Source organism: Lemur catta, chromosome 4 (genome assembly GCF_020740605.2).
Source record: "Lemur catta isolate mLemCat1 chromosome 4, mLemCat1.pri, whole genome shotgun sequence".
NCBI lineage: Eukaryota > Metazoa > Chordata > Mammalia > Primates > Lemuridae > Lemur > Lemur catta.
The window spans coordinates 59,682,057-59,699,017 of record NC_059131.1 but is presented as its reverse complement, the minus strand read 5'-3'; the positions used below and the strand labels follow the sequence as shown (position 1 = coordinate 59,699,017).

Sequence of the window (16,961 nt, the reverse complement as noted above, 5' to 3'; positions counted from 1 at the left end):
TGAACGCACAGTACATTGATTGTTTGAGAAGTACCATTCTGGTGATCTTCAGAATGAGTCATGTGGGTGACCCGAGACAAAAGTGGATAATGATGAGCTGAAAGTTGTACTGGAAGTGAAATCATCTCAACCTACGCATGAATTAGCAGCAAGGTTTAACGTTACTATCCCAACAATATTGGACCATTCAAAATAAATCAGCATGGTAAAGAAGCTGGATAGATGGGTACCACATGAATTAAATGAGCCTTAGAAGAGAAATCATCTCAAAGCTTGCCTTTCTTTGCTGTCATAACATAAAGGCAAACCATTTCTACACTGTATTGTTACGTGTGATGGAAAATGGATTCTTTCTGACAATTGCAAGTGTTCAGCACAATGGTTGGATAAACGTAAAGTGCCAAAACACTGTGTAAAACTGAATATTCATCAGAAAAAGCTAATGGTGTCTGTTTGGTGGTCCAGCACTGGTATTATCCACTACAGCTTTATGAAATCCAGTAAATCGATTATAGCGGATGTCTACTGCAATGAATTGGACAAAATGATGAGGATGCTTGCGATTAAGCAGCTGAGATTGGTCAATAGAGACAGGCCAATCCTTTTGCAAGACAATCCTCAAGCACATGTTGCACAAACAACGCTGTTCAAACTATAGCAGCTGGACTTGGAAACTCTCTGTCATCTACTGTATTCACCAGAGCTTGCACCAACTGACTACCACTTCTTCCAGGCTTTGGACCACTTCTTGCAAGGAAGAATACTCCATTCTCCACAGGCTGAGGAAAACCCCTTTGGTGATTTCATCACCACTTGCTCAGCAAACTTCTTTGCTGCTGGCATAAGCAAGCCACTATTAAGATGGCAAAGCTGTGTGGACAGTTTAGGCACATTCTTTGATTAATTGTAGTGCTTCTGACTTGAGATATAATAAATTAAACTTTTGACTCAAAATTGGACATTTTATATTTAATGACCTAATATTTAATTGTGTGCAAAAATGAACTCTGGTGGTAGATGTTCCAAGCTGAAAACAAACAGACAGACACATTTTGTCTATTGTGAGAGTATGTAGAAATATCCAAATTGTCTACTTAAAGTATGTTTAAAATAATCCTCATTATATGAGCATTTACATTTTTTAATGGAGATTTGTATCCTCTTTGCATGAGATACAATGTGTTAAATTAATGTGAAGCTTTTCTTTGGTTAATGTGGTAATAAGGAAAACACTGACAAAAAAAGCGATGGACATTTGTACTTTTTTTGTTTGCAAGTAATGCTTCAAGCATTGAGAGACAAACAGAACATTTAGGAGCTGTTGATATATGATACTTGTGATTACATGCAAGGAAGAATTAAACAATGCTTATAGAGAGAAATATTATAACCCACAGAGATTTTTGTGACTGAGTTCCATATAAATTCAAGACTCATAAAAAGATAACAGGTGGCCATATTGTTTGATAACAAACATGAACATTATCTCTAACATGGTTTGTATAAGTTGCTTTAACACTCATTATATTGGACAAAGATCCTTGTTGGGAAATCAGGCTCTATGATGTCCACATCCTCTCTCTCAGTAGTAGAGAAAATATGAGTGCGTCTATACTCCTGGATACCTACATGATTACACTCCAGACAGTGTAATCCCATTCCACTGCCTTGGTGACATGACTTGCATGAGAGGGAAATTGGTGAAATTGATTCCCAGAGTTCCAGTCATTGATGGGCCTGCTCGGTCAGGGCCAAGCAATTGGTAAAGTGATCCACAGGATCCTAAATATCTGAGTAACCTCCAGTTTCTGCAGAATTGAATAGGGCTCAATCACTTCCAGAGACTTTTAGAGAATTTCCTCACAACCTTAGATGAATAAAGAATTGCTATGCTTTGCCTGGTCAGCAGGAAATTTATTTAAGAAATCCTTAAGTTGGTGTGGGAAGTATATGGATAAAATATTTCTCAGCTTTTTGCTTCAGTTACTATTAAAATTGAATCTATTGGAAAAGACTCTTCTTCCTCCTAGAGATACAGTCATTTTCAGTTTACTAGCCAAGAGCCAAACTTGTTAGCTCCAAATATCTACTCTGCGTATTGATTACTTAGGGGACTATGAATAAATAGCATAATTGTTCCATAGAATAAATAATTTTTTAAAAGATAAGATACATTTGTGTGCAAAGAAAAATGCAACATTTAGAAAATGCCAAGAAGTAAATGCATGGTAAGGATTGCAGGAACCTAAGGGTTAATAGAAATCTACTTTATCTGGATTGGTCAGAAATAGATCTGTTGAGAATGAGATATCTGAGCAGGATGCTTAAAGAAAAATTTCTAAGAGACAGATTTTTGTTTGCTGGAAAAATTAATAATGGTCCGGGTTTTGAAAACTGGCCTGAGAAAAAGAACATATACTAACATAATGATACTTTAGTCCATGAAATTGTGAAATCTCTATGTAGAAATGTGGATAAAGCCAGAAATGCTACTTGCAATGTAATGAACTTTATTCTGCAATTACTTTACTTTTTCATCTTTTCCTATACTGACAAATTTCTCTTCAATATTTTTCTGACTTTGCTTCTTATGCCAACATAATGCTTTCCTCTAATATTTCTGCTTTATGGTCTACATTATTTCTTTAAGCAGGCAATCCATTGCTAGTCAGGCATATGAATAAGTTATTAATTTGTATTCTTCAGCTTTTTTTTCCCTACTCTCCTAGTTTTTCAGGTGCTTTAGCTTTTATGTGGTAGCATCCACATCGCTATGGGAATAATATGTCTTAATTAATTAAACATCAAAACTAATTCCTGGGAAGGTAGACTCTTTAAGACTCTAGAGAGGTACGGTTGAAGTCTGGAATCTGAAACCATTAGGCTGCTTCACAAGCTTAATAAGATCTAATTCTAAGGGAACAGAGTGTGGAAAGAGCCCCTGCTGGTGGTTAGATGCTATCACAGTACATATTTAGTATCTTGAGAACATTTTCTAAATTAACTTCACGTGTAAGAGCTAAAAACTGGAATTAACTCAGTTGTCCTTCAACAGGTAAATTATTAAACAAACTGTATATGAGACATTCATAACACGAAATAGTACTTAGAAATAAAAGGGATCATTAATACACACAGTGACCTTGATGTCCAGAGAATTATGCTGAATGGAAAAATTAGGTTCCAAAAAGTTACTTATTGTATAATTCCATTTTTATAAAATTCTTCAAATAACAAAATTGTAACAACTTATGTGGTTATCTCAAGTTTGCATTAAAATAAAAGCTAGTAAACTCTTTTTATTTAAAAAAGAGAAATAACAAAATTATGGAAACACTGAACAGTTAGTGTCACCTGAAGTTATGAAGGGGCTGGGAAGGTGAGAGAATGAGCCATGGTTATAAAAGGGAAACAAGAAGGACCTTTGTAGTGATAGAAATGTCCTGTGTCTTGACTGTATCAGCGTCAATACCCAGGTTGTAATATTATCTATAGTTTTGCAAGATATTACCATTGGGGGAAACTAGGTAAAGGTTACCTAGGATTTGTCTGTATTTTTTATGATTGTATGTGAATCTCCAATGATCTCAAAATAAAAGGTTTATTTTCAAAAAGCCTAGTTAATCGCTTTTGGAGAATGACAAGGAACCAATTTGTTTTCTTGAAAAGCAGTTAATTGCCTTTAGCCTGTGTTTCATATATGAACTACAACATTGAGTAAACTAATAGTAGAGGAAGGAAAGCTTCTCTTTATGGAATTATTCCTAAAAAGAAAATAAAAAAGAATATTAGAATTAGAATATCATCATGTCACAACTCTCAAAAAGTTAATGAATCCAGGAACAGAATTTTAGTGATTGCTAACATCACCGAAAGATAAACAAGCAGACGTGATATGCTTCCTGAAGATAGAAAACACCTATAGCCTTAACAAAGTGATCAAACATGAATCTAATCAAGCCTCTCAACTCAGCTGCCTATTTTCAGGAAATACAGGAGGCAAAAGAACTCCTAAAACTGCACCATGATTATGATATTAACAAAATCCAGATTGTGAGAGATCCAAATTCCCCAAGGGTTTTCTACCTATAAATAGTAGAAAAACGATAAAAAATGGAGAGAAAAATCTGAAGATTGAACACAAAATATATTATATTTTTAAAAATAGAAGAAGATTAAACTATCATGTCTAAGGATGTACACTTTAGTATTAAATATAGAAAAACTTATAAGAAAGTGATTGCTATAAACTTCAGGAGAGCAATTTATGTGTGTAGGAAAGGAAGGAGCTATGATTTAACTGAGACACTTGGATAAGACTTCTAGAAGGCTGGCGAAGTTCTGTTTCATGACTTGGATTGTGGTTACAAGGATATCCACCTTATAATGTTCCATTAAGCTCTGCATATACTTTCTGTTTGTGTTTTAAAGATTTAAGAAAAGATTCCATTGTAAAAATTTCCTAAATTTTCAAAATACATTGAAATCCTTATTTTAAAAGTTTTATTGTGTATTATGTATTACATTAGGATATACAATGTTTGTATAATCACTTGCCTTTGTGATTTTCCAGTTTTCAATTACCAATAATAACAGTATAGTAAGCACACTTTTTATTAAGAAAAAAATCTTGAAATATTGATTGCATTATACTTTCAGCCTCAGGCATTGTGGTCCTTTGCTTACTGCCCCCAAAGTAAGGAAAATATAAAACTGTGATGGCCTGAACATCTACAATGTAAGTCTTTATTTAACATTGAAGTAATCTATCTCCTCCTTTACAAATTGTTTTTTCCTATTAGTTTGCTTAATAAAACATTATTAAATTTTAAGAGACAAACAAGAAGTAAGATTTAAAGTATAATTAAACAGCCTTATTAATATTAGAAATTAACTGTAGTACTAATGAAAAGTATAAGTCCTATCTCCAATGTAGACTTTTACACAGCATAGATTATTATCACCCTTCAGCCCTAAATGTGGGGAATTGTAATCTAACATCAGATCCTCAAGGAGAGAAGTTTGTAGATTTGTGGTAGAAGAATTTTTAAAATGTTCTGTTTTAGAAATATCTGTTCTTTCAATGAAATTGATATTCAGTACACAGGGAAATGGTGATTTAATTTGTCAATATTATTTACAGCTCCATGGCCAATATTGTATACAATATTAATATATTAAGAATAAAAAACTAATTATGCATTTATTGCTTACATAATTATGAGCTAATTATGCTACTAATGGAAAATGTTTTTCATTGCTGTTAGACTTCAATAAAGATTTTTTTAATAATCTTTACTTGGCATTTAGTGTGCAATAAATGTCTTCATAAATATAAATTCAATGCTTTCTTGAGAGAGCCCATTTAAAATAATAAATGCATGTGACAATGATCTTGTTTAGAAAATATGAGTTTTAAATACTGAATAGATTACAACCTTTGGTTGGTTCCTTGAAGTTATTGTTCTTTCTTTGTAGCCGAAGTTTAGAGCCATTCTTCCCAAGAGACCTTATTTCTGTTGCAGTTTTCATTTGCTTTTCAACATAAAAACTCCAGGTAACTGGATTGTGATTGTCTCAAAAGATCTTTCTTTCTTCTCATCTGTGTGCTATTCTATTGGGAGTTAGAACATAGTTATTAAGTATAAAATGTGTCATAGGTGAATTACTCTTACTTGGTACAATTAGTAGAACTATGTTCTCTGGTATAACAGGCAATTAGAACCCAGCAAAAAATAAACCTTGTACATTATGACATATTGACAAAACCGGTAATAAAATGGATATTTCTAAACATATCATTATTGAAACATAATTACTATAAATAAAAACCATTTACAAATCAGAGAAATTTAAAAAGAATTAAACGGAAAAGCCTTAAAGAAGGTTGTAATGCAGGCTTTTAGCACATGTTAAGGCTAAAGCATATAAGACTGTAAAACATTAATGTTCAATTTTCCCAAAAAAATAACATCTTTTAGGAAAGAAATAGATTAAAATAGACTGAAACAGATCTTAATGAGTCAATCTTACTTTCATTTATTCAATTATTTATTTATTCATTCAATAAATATATTGAACTTCTATTTTATGCCAATTTCTGCTCTAGCATATGGCAATGTGAACAAAACTAAGTCCATGTTGTCATGGACCTTATAATTTAGTGGAAGGAGAAAGATAATAAGCAATAAAATTGATAATATATAATAGTCCAGTGGTAAATGCTTTGAAGAAAAGAAAAGAAAATTAACAGAGAAATGGGAGAGGTGGTGGGGAGTGCTATTTTATATGAAATTATTAGACGATCCTCTCTGATATGGTGAAAATTAAAAAGGGGTTTGAAGTAAATGAAGGAATTACAGAATGACAATTTGAGGTACTTGCTTCAGAAAGAGGAAATGGTAAGTATGAAAGTTCTGCAGTATTTGAGGGATAGCGAGAAGGCCAAGTGCAGCTGGAATGACAGCTAATGAGGCTAGAGGAGGACAAATCCTATAGAGCATGGCAGGACATACTGAGGAAGTTGGACTTTACATGTTAAGATAGCTATTTGGCATGTCAACGAAAAACATAATATTTAAAGTAAATGGCAAATGTAGAAATATATACTTTGTTATTTAAATAACAAAAAATATACATGTATGTTCTACATAATATACTATAAACTGCACTTACAAATCTGGAGAAATAAATTCTCCAATGGAAATATGGGAAAATAACATTAACAGTTTAATTACAAAGGAAGAAATAAATACCACAGTCCCAAAATCTCTTGAGTAGTTGCAACACTAGAAAGATGGCGGAGCAAAAGGAAAAAAATCCCTTTGGTTCCAGAAAAATCTCCTGAAAAAGAGGAAGGCTTACCAAACCCTCAAAGCCACCCAGGCAAAGCAGGCACTTTTGGCAAAGAAAGAGCAGAGGAAAAGAAAAGGTTTAAGTGACTGGAATCATTTCTACATGATTCCTGGCGGCAGCAACGCGACAGGGTGCATCTCAGACAACTAGAAGTGAAACCTCATGCCTTGGAATTGCTCGAGAAACATTCCTTGGCCTTTGTTGTACGCATCCAAAGGATTAATGGAATGAGTTCACTGGTGCAAAAGACCATAGCAACTAAAGAAAGTTTTCAGTGGCATCTTTGTTAGAGTCACCCTTCAGAGCCTCAAATTGTTGCAAATGGTGGAACCTTATGTGACCTGGGGATTTCCAAATCTGCAGTTTGTCCGGGAACTCATCTTGAAACATAGACAAGCCAAGGTCAAGAATAAGACCATCCCTCTGACAGATAACACAGTGTTCGAAGAGCACCTGGGGAAGTTTGGTGTCATTTGTTTGGAAGACCTCATTCATGAAACTGCCTTCCGGGGAACTATTTCCAGGAGACCTCATGGTTCTTGCATCCTCTCCAACTCTCAGTGGCCGGTCATGCTACCGAGAATAAAGTGGGCTTCCTCAAGGAGATGGACTTACCTGGCTATCGAGGTGAATGCATCAATCAACTCATCCACCAGCTGAACTAGACCCAGAATTTCTGAAAGCACCATGCATTGGAAGCATATGTTTTTGGGTTTTGGAATTATCAAGTATCTTCAGAGAAGATTATTTTCTGCTCTACAAAAATGAAGGGAAGGGTCAGGGAAAAGACGGTCGGTTTTGCTCATGGCAGGAATCTCTCAGCACAGTCCAGTTCCAAGGAAAAATTCCAGTGTTTTCCACTTTGGCTTCTGCCACATTTGAAATCACATGCCATGGAGAAAGGAGTCCTGCTTTGTCAGATCTTGTATCCTGAGGTTAAACGTTGGTGAATGAATGACTCAAGCATGTGTATGAGGATCTCTAAGACTCCTGCAACAGTGGACCAAGCCCAGGGGCATACTTGAGTCTGGGTATTCCCAGGGCTTTGTTTTGAAAAGATTTGAAATACAATTAGGAAGGAGAATGCAAAAAAATATCTCTTAAAATATTTACATCAATAATCATCAACATCTTGCAGACACTCACCTAAGAAAGTAACATAGATAGACACTCACCTAAGAAAGTAACATATTAGAAAACTGGATAGTGTCTAAGCTTTGACAGAGTGCAAAGAACAATTTTTGAAAACGTTGCTAACAGGAATGTATGTTGATAAAAATTTTCTGATAGATTATTTATCATTACTTATTAAAGATTGAAAGATTGTCAGTAATCTTTAGCTTAGAAATCATCTTTTGAGATTTTACTATGAGGAAATAATGAGGTTTTTTTAATAGTGGCATTTGACTTATATAATTTTATTTTCATAGCATATCAAATTGTTATCAAGAAGTCATCGTTTTTGTTTTTATTGTTCATTACCTTTTTAAAGATATATTAATAGATTTTTTCTTTTTCTTATCTTCCATCAATTGGGAGAGTATAAATCCTGTTTAAGCATTTATATTCATCATGTTTAAGATTTTATAAATTTACATTTAAATTTTAAACATTGTAATAAAAAACCTCCTTCTTACTTTCAATGAATATTTATATTTTTATCATTTTGTTTTGGGGTGAAATCGGTAATATTTAACACATTGTTTCACATGAAATTTCTTTAGTAAAATAAAATGAAATTTTTGAAAAGAAAATGAAATTTGAATTCAAGATTGTTTTGTGGACATACTTACAAATTCCTCATACTAAACTCTACATATTAATTATTGTAACAGTCACTGCTAGACTTTTTATACTATAATATTACAATTCTTGAGTTATTCATTTTAATCCTCTCATTTTACCTAATGTGTGTGTTTTTTGTTTTTTGTGGGTTTTTTGGGCCTGAGTCTCTAGGATTCTTGGTCAACACTGTAACCTGTCTTATCTTACAGATTTTGCTTCACTATTCTTGGTCTCTTCTTCTATTGTTTAAAGGTAGTGGATGATTCCTTTTATATAGAAACAAATCTTTCTTCTGCTCAAGAATTCTTTGTGTTATTACATCTTTGGTTATCACTTGTTTAGCATTTATTTCCTCTCTTTTTCAGGAATTCTAATCACCATACTTGGGATTTTTATTTTCTGTTCTCCTTATCAAATAATCTCTTTTAGAGTTTTCGTCTCTGGCATTCACCTCTAAATTCTGGGCTTATCAAACTTGCCCACTAAAACATAGACTCTGCTATCTGCACGGATGACTCTGATTTGATCGCTAATGAATGTTTTAGTTCTGTGGTTTTTGTCTTATATTTTAATTTTTCCCTATATCACCATCTGCTTTTTTATTGTGTCCATTTCTCATTCTTTCTTTTCATCAACATTAGAATCATTTTTGTTCCATCTTTCATATTTTCTCTTGTTTTCAGAATTTATATTTTCCTCATTCTCATTGACATTACGGAGAGGATGAGTTGAGAGTATTGTTTCCTCTATCTTCTTTCAGTCTTGCCCCATAGAATCTAATATCCAAGTGAAATTTTTGAAGATGTAGTCATATGGATGATCCCTTTTCATATCTTTAAATTCCCTTAGGCTTTTCTAGAAGTGTTTTAATGGAGTGGGGGAAGGTTAGAAAGTTGATCTCAACTCAACATTTTTCCTGGAAATCCTCTGATTAATGTTTTTAAGTGGTTTCTGACACTTGATTTCCATTCACACTTTTGGCTCCTGATGTTCTGCTTCTGTATCACTGAACACTAGCCAACTTTCTTAATCTGCGCACCTTTCATTTCTGAATGAGTCATATGCTACCTTTTGATATCTCTTCCTTTTTCAAATCTTGCTTTAGACTACAGATTTGAGAATATATGCTTTTACTTTTCCCGGATTAATGCTAAACTCTTTGAGCTAACATTCCTTTTGTCCAGGCAGAGTCTAATAGAGGTAGCAGCATGAATAATTGCTGATATATTTTAATTTGAGCAAAGCCTAATCAAAGCTTATATGCCTGTGGAGTGAAAGATCATGAGTTAGTTTTTTATATTTTTACATTATTCCAAGTTAGCCTTTTTTTTTTTTATTTGGAAACAGTTACTAAAAATGAGAAAAAGGTATAGTAAGCAGTTAAAATATTTCACCATTAACTTTAAGGATAATTTTTATTCTGGCTTTGAGAAGTATAGCTGCTTTTCAAGTAGAACTGTAGTGAATGCATTCTTTTGGATATTGAAAATATAATACATTAAAATCTGCCATGAATGAACCGTGCAAACATGCTATAATTAATGCAACGCACATCATAATTCTAAAGTCTTGATATTTGTAATGTTGCCCTTACGTGCTATTTAAAAGAAAAACACTCAATAAAAGATTGGTCTAGATAGAATGCTCCTTTAGACAATTCATTACTAACTATAAACATTTAGAAGGCTCTTAGTGATTCAGAAAGCATATTATGCACTTAGGGCTGATAGCACTCTGGTAGGATTGGTACAGTCATGCCATTTGTTAAAATATTAAAATGCTTCTACACTGGTTGGTAAATAGTTTTTACCATGAGGCCCCTGCAATGGCTACTTGCACTACCACCCTACTGCAACCACCTGGCTATCCAGATTAGGAGCACTTAAATGTTCCTAAACCTTTTAATCACTGATGCATGCATGTACTGCAAATTAATTTTGGCACACTGTGACTATTCAGTCTACTACATAGGCTATTTTAAAAGGCATTTATGTCTTCCTTCTTAAATTCAATTCATCTTCTCCACTTTTATAACATTTAAAAAAGCAATTCTCAGATTAAGGCATCTATTTCCCTATGAAAAATTGAACCTTATTCTTACATAGTGCTTCCTTTGGTATGAGAAGCATGGGGGAAAAAAGCGGTGATCTTACATTGCCTGTGTCAGAAGAGGAGCTTTGCAGCTAGTGGTGGAGACTGTCCATATATAACATAAAGGAAAAGGCAAGGAAGGAGTGGCATTGGGAGGTATGGAATGTGGCACTTTAGGGGTTATCATAATCTCAGAAGTTCCTTGTAATACGGCAAGTATCAGAAGACATAAGGGATGGTGGGGCAACTCAAGATTGTCACAGAATTCCAACTACCGGAAAAGAGTTTTTTTTTTTCCTTATCTTTAATTCAGTTATATCGCATATTTTCATTCAGAATAACATCTCCTGGAACATCTTACTAAATATTCAGGAACACATTTAATACTTATTTGCATTGTATTTATAGATATTGATGTCTTCTTTTGAATACTTGTGTATTCCTACAGTCCAACATCGTGGGTTTCCTCAAAAATATTATTTCAGACATAAAATTTTAAAATAGTATTTGAGTGAATACATGTTTGTATTTGTGTGTGACATGCAAACAAAAATGCAAATAATACTTATTGCATTCCAAACTTTACTTTTTATATGACAATAAACTGCTTTTCAGGCTTTGAGGAAGTATTTACATACAGTTTAGATAGAGTCTGATATCAAAATTTTAAAAATTCACTTATCACTTTGGTTGTAATTATGCAATATAATACAAAAAATGATTAAACTCACTGATGTGATAATTTAGACTTTTTTGTTAGTGCACTTGTGGGACAACCACTCCTATAATATTATATTGGTTAAAAACCAAACATTTAGGATTTGAAATGCAGTTGACTCTCAGTTTCACCTTTCAAGCTGCATAAGGTGTTTAATTTCTCTGAGCCTCATTTTCTTTATCTGTAAAGTCAGAAAAAATATAATATCTACCTCTTAGGGTTTCAGCGAGGATTGATTGAGATGATGCATGTAAACTGCTTCAAACAGCCCCTAGAACATAAATGGTCGCTATGATTATCCTTGTTGTAATAAATCAAAGGAATCTTTTCCTTGTAATGCTAATTACTAGAGAGCATTCCAAAGAGTATGCTCTTGTGTCATTACATCCCTAGTAAAATTACTTACCCAAGGCAAATAAAATAAAATTTTGTTTTAGTCAATGTTTGTAATGTATAACTTTATTTTAGAGCTATGAATTCATTGTTCTTCCATTGCACATACTATATATCAATTTAAGTAGGAGACATGTGCAGACATGCCCCATGGCTTGTTCTTTAGCAAGATAATTGATCAGTATTTGGGAGGAGTGGTCATTGACTTCAGTTTCTTGGAAATACTGACTTAACTAGGATCTTCTGCTGGATTTATGTGGAAATGGTTGTTGATGAAATGAGATCTAAAATACGAAGTGAAAGAAAGAAGAATCATGTACCTTGTGTATGTAGTAGGGTGGGATGGAGGTAGTTAAGGCTTTGTTGTATTGTTTTTCTCTAGGTCAACATTCTTCAGAAGTTCCGTATCTATCTGATCTATTTTTTTCCCATCACCACCTCACCCTGAACCTTTCCCTATAGTCACTCACTAAGCCACTGTGAAACTGAGAAGAGAGAACAGACTCAGTCTTTCTGACACCCAATATTGCCCAAGTTATGAAAGACATGATCTGTTGAAATATTGATGTCATATATTTGCATTCTGATTATTGAAGGAAAAATAAACATAGATTTAGAACATTAATAAGAGGAAGAAGGAAAAGAGGTAGGAGCAAGAGGACAAGGAGCAAAGCGAGGAGGAGGAAGTGGAAGAATCTCTGTCATTTCTAAGAACTGCATTGTAGGAAACAAGAAGAGATTAATGCTTATCCATCAGGGGGTGGGGACAAGGTTTCCGTTACATCTCAGCACACACAAGACCTCCTCCCAGATTTTTCCTGTGCTTATTAGGGATAGAAAGGCTGTGCTACTCAAGTAGAAAAGATTAGATATTATGATAAACAGCAGAAGAGGAGAATTGGATCTTGTAGTCATAAATCTACCTACTTCAAAGGGATTATTTGAAAAGATTACTGATAACATATATTTGAAAGAGCTCACAGTATTTTTCCATCACAATTCAAAGTAAGTGTGAAAATATAAATACTTTGAGTAATTGAAAGTCTTAGAATTTCAAAAATATGGATTAAGAGTCTTTTTCACTGTATTTGAAACAGAAGGCAATAATTTCTCAAACTGATGACTATTGGTGAAAATTCAAAAATATTACCCACTTACATTATCAATTAAGAAGCTCATTACATTTGAAACAAGATATAATACTAACTGGCTTTCCAAACATCCTCAGGGAAACAATGTGCTAGATTCAGTGCTTAAAATATGTTTCCATTACTGGAATTCTTACTATCTATTTTTATAAGCATATTAAATATGGCTGTTCTATATTTTTCAGAGTGGTTCACATATATCATCTCATTTAATTCTGAAATAAGAAAATGTTAAGTGAGTAAAATAGAACGTATCACTCCATTGAAGACAAAAATATTCTAAAAACAAAATGCAAAGAGGTATAAGACTTACTAGCAGTTATCCAACTCATTAATAAGAAATGGATTTTCCCCTTTTTCTTTTCTGTTGTCTTTTTTTTTTTTTTGAACCTGTATTTTCTTATTCTTTTATTGACTCTTTGAAACCAGAGACATGCATTTGTAAGGTAGACTGCTGGAACGTTTATAATTTAGCCATAATAAAGAAGGAAACCTGCCATTGGTGACAAGATTGATGAACCTGGAAGACATTATGCTAAATGAAATATGCCAGACACAGAAGGACAAATACTGTATGATCTCACATATATGAGGAATCTAAAATGGTCAAACTCATGTAGACAGATAGTAGAACAGAGGTTACTAGAGACTGAGGAGGTGGGGGAAATGGGGAGATGTTGGTCAAAAGATATGCATTTTCAGTTATAAGGTGAACAAGTTCTGGGGATCTAAGGTATAGCATGGGTGGGATAGATTTGTTAATTTGGTTGCGGCAATCATTACACGATGTACTTATATATAAAATCATCACATTATACACTCTGAATATATACAAAGAATTTATGACATTAGTAATTTAATTGATTATCTATTGCTGCACAAGCACACTGAAAATCCAGAAGCTTCAAAAAAATTATATTTTTTCTTGATTTTGTGGGTTGGAAAAGTTTCCTAATTTTACCTGGTTTTACTCATGCAACTGCATTCAACTGGCAGTTTGGTTAAAGGCCGGGCTTAGCTAGGATGGCTGGAATAACTGGGGATCTCTCTTCATGTGATCTTTCAAATGTAGCACAAAATGTGTGACCATTTCTTCACATAGTGACAGCTGGCAAGCTCAGATGTATAATCACTTATCATGTTATCATATCTTTGCTTGTATCCTGTGGGTTAATGTCCGTTTGGCCAAAATAGGTAACATGGACAAGTCCATAGTCAATGTGAAAAGGCATTACCTTAATGCATAGACAACAGATGAAGGGATGCATTGGGGGCCACTGATGTAACACTTCCTCCTGGTCTGTGCTCTAGCTCCAGTGATGCATATCCCTGTAAAAATGAAAATATACTTCTATGCCCACAATTTTCTCCCCATTTCTCCCACCCTCTCAGTCCCTAGTAACCACTGTTCTACTCTCTGTCTCCATAACTTTTTGGATTCCACATATAAGTGAGATCATACAGTATTTGTCCTTCTGTGGCTGGCATATTTCACTTAGCACAATGTCCTCCAAGGACCTGGCGTATGTCTGTAAAATATACACATGCCCTCTCAGCACCCCCAATATCTTATCCCATCATAGCATTCATATTGAAGTTCATGATCTTGTTCCCTGTATCAGTTCTAGATATAGGTAAGGCTTCTTTCCTGCAGTTCCTTTAGTGTGTTCCTTTTGTTCTAAGGACACACAACCTAAAAAGACATGTCATACACCTTTACACTCCCAACATACAATGTTGAGACACATATAGGATAACTGCAGTAGAAACTCCCATTCAAAAATCCAAAAAGTGAGAGTCAGTCACTGGTGCACAATAATTCTGAAAACAGTTTGGTATATGTCATCAGAACTTTCTAATCCAAGGGCAGAAAATATTCCTTGGTTAGAGTCTGGTTGTCCTCCTTGGAAGTACTATTCTCAAATCCTTTGTCCTTGTTGACTTGATTTATGGACGTACGCTGTGAGATATCTTTCCTTTTCTATAAGAAATGGCCAGTGTTTGAAGCAGGGTATCTTCTCAGGCTGCTTCCTGGTCATAGAAAATTATGAGCATAGAGGTATCTTTTCATTTTGAACTGTCTCTGCTGCCTCTTTCAGTTTGACCTATTACCATTTCCTTAAAAACATTGTGGGTTTCATATACACGTAATTGGTATTGACACCTTGCCCAAGAAGCCATACCTACAATGGGTAGAGGGTCATGGAGAGAATAGAAACCATTTTGTGTAGCTGATGGAGTCTACTAGGTACTTACATAAATCTTTCTAAGATATTACCAGAGGCTCTTACAATTATACTATTAATAGATTTAATCCTCTGTGGCTGTTTCTTACTTTGAGAATCTTTTTCTATCTGGAAATACTGGAGAAAATGCAAGTTTCTTTGCAAATCAAGCTAGTTTTGTACCTTCTATATTTCCTATTAATACTACTTATAAACTGAAATTTTCTACCTTAGTTCATCTTTCTCTTCCCTTACTTTATAATATATAGCTAAAAGAATCAAATTTATAATATACAGCCTAAAAATCTCCTTAAATTCATAATTCATTAAACATATTGTATGTTTTTCAAGTAACCCAGTAAAGATGGATTGCCAATTGCTTCACTGCTAAAAACACAGACCATCATTTTATACAACTTCTAATAACTATTTACTTCCTTTCTAGCCCTCACTAACATTTTGTCTGTTCTCCTTCCAACCTTCCCCAACAGACCCTTGGCCATTTTTCTAGCCTTTTCCCACTAAGTGGTACCAAAGCCAGTGTTACATGTTTTTAAGTTTTTATTATATTAAAGCCCCACTTCTAATAAAATTTTCTGGTTCAGTTATCTATTGCTGCATAATGAGTACCATTAATGTAATAATCTGTTATTATAACCAAGTTTGTCTCTCCTAAAATTGATTTAGATATATCAAAAACAAGAAGTTGGCTTTATCTGCAACTGATATAATTTTCATCACTGGGTTAGCAGTGTTAATAAATGCTAACCTTTTTTAAGCAATTACTCTGTGCCAGGCCTCGTGCTAAGGATTTAAATTCATTTTCTCATTGTATACTCACAACAGCTCCTTCAGTGAGATTTATAATATTACTTAACTGGTATGGTAACTAAAGCTTAGGTTTGCAACCCTTCCAAGGTCACATAGAGAGTGAGAAATTCAAGATTTAAACCTTACTATTCTGATTTCAGAGACAATAATCTTAAATACTATGCAGTGTTGCCTATAATGTTGCATACTTAACATTAAGGCCTTCCAGAGTGTAATAATGGCAAGGGATGTCAATAAGCAGGGTCGATACACTCTGTCTTCTTTTTTGTAGAGGGGGAACAAGCTTAGTATGCAATAGTATGTTCTTGAATAAACCCCATTTTGTCCAACTCAATAGTATCCATTTGTTAGTGAAGCTATATTCTTACTCTCTACAACAAGTCTAAAAATTGAGTTTCCATATTTCATTCAAGAAGTTTTTCGCATAATGCTGTGAAATGAACAGCAGATTGGGGCCTTCCAACGTGTGAGATTTGAGATTGGAGTTGCAAATTCACTGCATTTCTGTTATAAGGTATTTCTCCCTTTTTCTTTAGAGACTGAGATGGTGGGATAAGTGAAAATGATCAAAATTTAAAATATTCAAAGAAATCGTGCTTTACCACATTCAACCACCAAGTTTAAAATTAGATCAAAATATTGCTACACCTTAGGAGTTCTTTGGAACCTGATTTCATGAAAGAAAAATAATAATAATTGACATATCAAATGTTTATAGGCAAATTATAAGTTTTGAACTTCATCAAGGGACTGAAATATTTTTAAAGGGCTTTAAACTTTGCTCTGACAATTGTATTTTCCTATTTAGTTAGAAAGCTTTCTGAGTTATGGTTAACCTTCAGCCTAACTTCCAAACAACTGGCAACTCAGAATTAAACTTCAGGAAAGAAAGATATACATATTTCCTGTCATAAT

At 33.8% G+C, this 16,961-nt stretch overlaps 1 protein-coding gene and 1 pseudogene across 1 annotated transcript in view; both read left to right on the top strand.

The window, feature by feature from the left end:
- LRRTM4 (leucine rich repeat transmembrane neuronal 4) overlaps positions 1-16,961 on the top strand; it is a 685,545-nt gene that overhangs the window by 437,216 nt on the left and 231,368 nt on the right. The gene's annotated exons all lie outside the window — the stretch shown is intronic.
- On the top strand, positions 6,348-7,520 carry LOC123636637 (annotated as a pseudogene).